This window comes from Penaeus monodon, chromosome 16 (assembly GCF_015228065.2).
Source record: "Penaeus monodon isolate SGIC_2016 chromosome 16, NSTDA_Pmon_1, whole genome shotgun sequence".
NCBI lineage: Eukaryota > Metazoa > Arthropoda > Malacostraca > Decapoda > Penaeidae > Penaeus > Penaeus monodon.
Window position 1 is genome coordinate 41,660,356 of NC_051401.1, and position 7,500 is coordinate 41,667,855.

Here is a 7,500-nt window from a genome sequence, read left to right on the forward strand (position 1 = left end):
CTTTCCCTTTCCTCTCTCTTCCTCTTTCTCTCTCTCTCTCTCTTTTCCATCTTTCTTGTACTCTCTCTCTCTTCCATCTTTCTTGCGTTCTTTCTCTCTTTGATCGCTCTAATACTCTTTCCCTTTTTCTCTCTTCCATCTCTCTTAATTTCTCTCTCTTAGTACCATGGCTTCAACTCTCCTATCAATGGGAATCTTAGCATTACAAAATACACAAACTAAACACAAAACTAGTTTTTAAAGCTATATACTAATATATCTTCTGAAACTGTTCACTCACCATTAAGAATGTCCATTATACATTTTCTAATATAAAGTATTCAAACACTTACTTTTAGCTAAGCCTGAATAACAAGAAAATTATGCAATGATATGTTTATCATTCTGAGCTCTCATAACATCAAAATATACTTTACATAAAAAAATCACTACAAAAAGTCACATTTGACATAAAAGAACTCATAATTCCATTAGCATACACAAAACACCATGCAGGTATATTTGTAACATAATGCACAGACAAAGGTGTGTTAATGTCTCTATTTGTGTAAGAATATATTCACAGTATATAAAGCGTGGGAAAGAAAGTGAAAGTGAGAATGGAAGTGACAGTGAAAATGAAAGTGAACACATGAATGTGATAGTGATAGTGAGTGGGAGAGCGAGTGATGAATGCATGATGTATGGTGGGCCTCACTCCTTGATCTGTGTTTCTTCTCTTACAAGTATATACTTTCTGATACCCTCCAATAGGAAGCAATGCTGCCCTGTGATCTCCAGCAGGAGACTCACTATCTCCTTGTAACTATAGTCTAAAATGGAATCAGAGAATGATGTAATATCTTAACCTTGAAAAAACTTGCAACAGCACTGAGCAACTGTTACTCCTGTGATAACAGGATGAAGTGGTTAAACAAGAATGCAATGAAAATGTAAGTAGATATGCAGGTGAAAAGATATCGCAGACAAACAGAATTGCTAGTAAGACAACATAACTGGTGTAAGTGAGCAATGTTCAGAATAAAAGAATGGATATAAATTTATGTGTATGAAGGTAGGTATGTATGGATGAACATGAATGTGCGTGCATGCATGCATGAGTACATGCATGTGCACATGCATGTGTAAACCAATGTGTATATACACTTGTGTCTATACATGTACATATATGGACAAACATATGCACAGGCATAGTATTTACATATTTGATAAAGAAAAAAATTTAACTAAGTATTCTAAATAAGACAACTGCATTTATACACTTTCTTTTCCTCTTTGAAACTTTAATCATTCACTTATACCACTAAGCTAATGAGGTTAAAGATGAGCAGTTTATCACATAAGCTTTGCTGGGTGAACTTTTTTTTCACTGAGTACACACTAAAGTATGCCTGCTAGATGCCACAAAGCTGATCTTCTGTGTAATCAGGTTGCTACTCAAACTTGCAATGTTTTTTTGAGACAATAAACTGAATAAATAAACCAGCATCAAGTAAAGGGCCATAATTTAGAAAAGGCCTAATAATAACACACGCCAGGATATGTAATTAAGATTTTGATATTACACCTTTATCAGCATACTGAAACATTGATAACATATCCTGCATTATGGAACTGTCCATTCTCATACTTTTTCTGAATATTTAATCTACACTGCTCATAGGGGTATTGATCCAATTCCTTAACCTATTGATGCAAGCATATACAACTTATAGATATGCACTGTCCACTGCACTTTTCTTGTTTACGCAAGAGATAGCTCCACACCAAGAACTCTATTACTAGCTTACCTAACCTAATTTCTAATAATAATAATTCTCCTAATTTCCATAATTTTTACTTTCTTATAACAATTATTCTTGTTAATACTGTTGTTATAATAATAATAATAATAATAATAATAATAATAATAATAATAATAATAATAATAATAATAATAATAATAATAATAATAATAATAATAATAATAATTATTATTATTATTATTATTATTAATAATAATACATGTACCTGCTATGGTTGAAGAGCAGGAATTCCTATTTTTTCTATAAAAATTATGAATGGGCCCATCTTTACTTCCTTAAAAAAACTGATTTTCCAAAGCTTCCTCAGAGATTAACATGGAATGCTGCCATGTCTCCTAGCTCTTCCACAATACAAAAATAAAAATAGAGTACACATGTCATGTATATAACATAATTTGTTGAAATATGCATATCACTGCCTTGCAATTCATTCCTCCTATATATACACTTTATATTCTATAATATACAATTTTATAAATTTGTTGACACCTCTCTGCCGGTCATTAGCTGGTAATTATTCAGAATAGCAACCTTGCCAGAATATACAGGCAGAGGTTTGTTTCCATTTGTTGTATGCATAGATCCATGGAATGAAAAGTGATTGTTTTTTATTCCTACCAATGTTACTCATTGTTCATACCTCTCTTTTTAAATCTTCAGTGATCATATGCTACTGCCATCATTAGCATCATATGAAGCAACCTTGCCAGAATATACATGCAGAGGCTCCATAGACCCATGGACTGATAAGTTTTTGTTTTTTATTCCAATCAATGTTACTCAGTGTTTTTTATTCATGGCCTCTCCCCAATTTTTTTTCTTTACCTTTATGCAGACCAACTGTATGCAGAAAAGGTATGAATGAGAATTAATATTTTCACAGTGCAAAAAGATACATTTCTGACAAAGATATAACTGAAAATGGTCAAATACATCTCATGTACCATGAAGATATTCATTCTCATTCATACTTTTTCTAGATTTGCAACACAAATATTCAAAACATATATACATATTTAGAAGATTTTCTTTAAAATGCGAAGTAAATTTCAAATAAGTGAACCTAAATTAATTCAATTCCTTTATAGTCCTTTATTCCTGATATGGAACAAATTGTAATATCTCTAACTTACTGAAACAGTACAATATTCTTTCACAACCATAACATACACAAACAACCACTGTGAAATTCATAAAAAGTGTACCTGTACATCTTGGTTAGTAGAAAGATATTGAATCATTGCAAACATGCATCAATTTTCCATTATCTCTCTGCTGCATGAAATACTATATTGCAACTGCCCATTGCATTTCCCTAATGGGAGAACACCATGCAAAGCTGGAAAATCTTGAACATTTCTTATCAGTCAAACAGTAACCAGGTATGTAAATGATTAGTAATAATTCCTTTTCAATCACCATCTGAGATAAGATAATGGAGAAGTGCGACCTGAATTAATAAATGCCGTTAATCTACATTTTTGAAAGACTGTCTTTCCACAGAAACGAACATCAGCTAACAAGTGACGATAGTGATAAAATATTAGTTAAACAATGATTTTCTCATTGAAGAACAGGAGCTCAAAATAGGAATATATCTAAGCTAAATGTATGTTTTTTAATAACATCTGCATTATGCCAATATCAAAGTAATATATTTGAACCATTCATGTGCAAAAATGACAGGAGAAACTGGAAATAAAAAATGAGATTAAATGCAAGAAGTGCTAATCACAAATTTCCGAATTATCTTATCATAATCCTCAAAACTTGTATAAATCATTCTGACTGACTGCCTTTCTGTGTATCTGTTTATATGTCAGTGAGCATGAGACCTACTTGTCTGTTTACAGTCTGCTTGATACCTTCTGAATTACCTGTCTTTCTGTCTACAAACTTACCAGTTTGCCCATACCTGTTTGACTGCTGCTAGCCTGTCTGTCTGTCTATGCTTGTCTCTATCTTTGCCTGCCTGCTTGCCTGTAAGCTTGTATGAATGTCTGCCTATCTGGTTGTTTGCATTCCTATTTGTTTGCTTGATTGGTTGCCTGGCTGGCCTGCTAGCCTGTTTATCTGTCTATCTGCCTGCTTGTTTGCCTGCCTGCCTGCCTGCCTGCCTGCCTGCATGCCTGTTTGCCTGCCTTCCTGCCTGCCTTCCTGCCTGCCTGCCTGCCTGTCTGTCTGTCTGTCTGCCTGTCTGTCTGTCTGTCTGTCTGTCTGCCTGTCTGCCTGCCTGCCTGCCTGCATGTCTGCCTGTCTGCCTGTAACACAGAAGAGCATGATGTGTCCAGCTGAGCCCGTCAAGAGGTAGCTGAGCAGGCACTTTTCACCCCCCTCCCCCCTCCTAGGGTGCCACAGCCGGAGCCCCCACCACGTCCTTGTCCTAGGGGGAGGTCCTCCGCTTGTCCATCCTCCAAGGGCGTTATCCTGCCAGGGAAATCCGGCGCCCGGGGCGAAGGACACGATGTTCCTGCAGGTTGCTCTCGCCAGCTCCCCCTTGGGCGGCTTTTGATCCTTGATCTTCGAGCTCGTGACACGGGCGGTGTACCTGCCGCCGGACCCCGTGGACCTGGCCGGGAAGGCCCGAGAGCTCCTGCGGAAGAGGTGGTGTTGCAAGCGAGGGTCGAGGTGTTGCAAGCGAGGGTCGTGGTGTTGCCAGTGGTCTGCAATGGTCACGGCCGCCGCTCTCCCCTTCCCACACGTCTGCCAGCTCCCGGACGCCCTTTGCGGCCTGGTTACCTGCTGGTTTGCCACGTAAATGAGAGATGGAGTCGCCTAGCGAGTGAGCACGGGAGGCATGGGGGGCATTAGACCAAGAAGACACAGGCGACGCGGCTTCCCAGTCTGATCGATTGGGCGAATGGAAGGTGATTGAGGAGCAAAGGGACTTCACCTGCGTTTAACACTCACCTTTGGCTGTCACAGGCGACGTCACAGCACGTAGGAGATGCGATAGGTCACGGCGATGAGTTAAATAAAACACTGGCACTGCCAAGTTGGATAATCAAGACACACAAAGGTAGAGGAACGAGAAACACGACCTGTCTCACTGGCACTGAGAGCGACACTCCGCCATAATAGCTACACTGTTGCCAGAATTTCAAACAGAGAAATCTTAGTAGCACAGAGCTCATCACCATAAAGTGCAGACGAACGCCGCAGAGCACTATAAGAATAGGTGTAATAAAAAAAACTAAATTCGCTTTTATTATCTAATGTATATAGTGATTTTTTTACTTTGTCGTTTAAGAGCGAGACTTCCGAGATTGATCTGGTAACAGTCGCTGGGCAGGGCGGGGCCAAGCGAGTTGTTCCGAGGCCTCCTATTGGTCAGTTTGCCGATGACACTAAGAGCCTAAATACAAGTTATTACAAAAACTTTCTGTTATAAAATCATTTAATATATCATATTTGCAGGAGTACATGTTATTACATTTTTTCTTAGAAACTCTGAAAACCAGTGTTTGATAAATAACCCGTTTGTAACATAACTGTATGGAATTTGTAATAATCAATAGTGAGGTAAAATATCTTATGGCTCGTTTTGTTGCCTATTTGAATTACATTGAAGAAATGTTGTCGCCATCTCCACTTTTTCTAAAGTTTATGGATAGCATTTGCCTTTGATCATCGTGCTATGATCAAATGCTATTGTGAACGAAAAGACATAAAAGAGAGGAAGAGAGGCAGATAGAGAGAGAGAGAAAGAGAGAGAGCGGGAGGACGTGACGTCATAACCAACAGCTCTCACTACTATGAAATAATTTATATCCTAGAAAATAATTTCGTACTGAGAACATATGTGTGTGTCTTACCTCCGTGTTCTGATTCATTTTTCATATATATATATATATATATATATATATATATATATATATATATATATATATATATATATGTGTGTGTGTGTGTGTGTGTGTGTGTGTGGTGTGTGTGTGTGTTTGTGTGTGTGTGTGTGTTTGTTTGTTGTGTGTGTGTGTGTGTGTGTGTGTGTGTGTGTGTGTGTGCATACGTATTTACATATTTAGACATATACTTATGTGTCTATATATATTTATATATACCATAAATCATATACACACACACGTATATATGTGTGTGTGTGTATATATATATATATGTATATATATATATATATATATATATATATATATATATATATATATATATATATATATATATATATATATATATATATAAATGTTTACATATATGTGTATATATATACACACAGATGTATGTACATATACATACGTATGTCTCTCCATACGTGCATGCATGTATATGTTTATGAATGTTCATATATACATTTAGATAAATAGATAAATAGATAAACACAATATGCATATGTATATATATAAAAATTGTATTTATCTATATATTTATATTTATGTCTATATATACATATATATACATACACACATATATACATATATATATACACGTTTATGTTTACATATGTATATATATAGATATACTTATATACATATATACATATAAAACACACACACACACACACACACACACACACACACACACACACACACACACACACACACACACACACACACACACACACACACACACACACACACACACACACACACAATAATATATATATATATATATATATATATATATATATATATATATATATATATATGTATGTATATATATACGTGTATGTGGGCGTTTATTTTAATATATAATATAATATATATTATATATATATATATATATAATATATATTATAATAATATTTATATAATATTTATATATATATAATATATACTTATATATATATATATCTTTATATATACATTATATATATATATATTATATATATATATATATATATATATATATATATATATATATATATATATAACATATATATAGATATATATATATATATATATATATATATATATATATATACACATACACACATACACACACACACAAACAAACACAAACACTCATCTACACCCACACATGAAAACGTATATATACATATATATATATACATATACATACACACACACACACGCGAACGCAACACACACACATATATATATATATATATATATATATATATATATATATATATATATATATATATATACATATATATACATACACACAATGATTTAAGGATATACATGGAGATAAAGATGCATACTTATTCGCACATACGCGTGTGTATTGTACGTGCGTTAATAGTGTGCATTCACTACATCATTACCTGTAGTTTGCGATGAAAAACTATTTCTAAAAAAAGTAAATTGATAACACTAGCCTTTGATTCAGTCAGCAAAAGTCACGATCAAAAAATTCAAAGGTAATATCAAACGTGAAGAGTAAAATGTAAAGCGTGAAAAGTGCATATTAATTAGATATGATCGCCCCCCGAAATTGCGTCGCCGAAATGAAAAAAAAAAATGAAATACCAGTTCAATTATTTTCGTTCGTGAATCCCATGCAAAGAGCGAACGTTACGAATCCTGCATTTATATTCATTTCAAACATTCTAAAGGAAAAAAATAGGGTCGATGAGTTTTAAAAATGTGCTTGATTTCCTTTTTTTGTATCATTATTATTATTTTTTTTTTGTAAATGAAGTTTGAAAATGCGTACGCTATTTTTTGTTGTTTTTCGGGGTGGGGTATGTGACTAATGAACATGGTCGTTCGTT

The 7,500-nt window shown here is 34.4% G+C and overlaps 1 protein-coding gene across 1 annotated transcript in view; it reads right to left on the reverse strand.

Annotated features, from left to right (window-relative positions):
• Positions 1 to 4,880, reverse strand: part of LOC119583052 (rho GTPase-activating protein 190-like) — a 175,780-nt gene extending 170,900 nt beyond the window's left edge. Inside the window, 1 exon segment of the mRNA XM_037931564.1 lies at positions 4,716 to 4,880. The gene's annotated coding sequence lies outside the window, so the exon portion shown is untranslated.
• Positions 4,881 to 7,500: the final 2,620 nt, after the last annotated feature.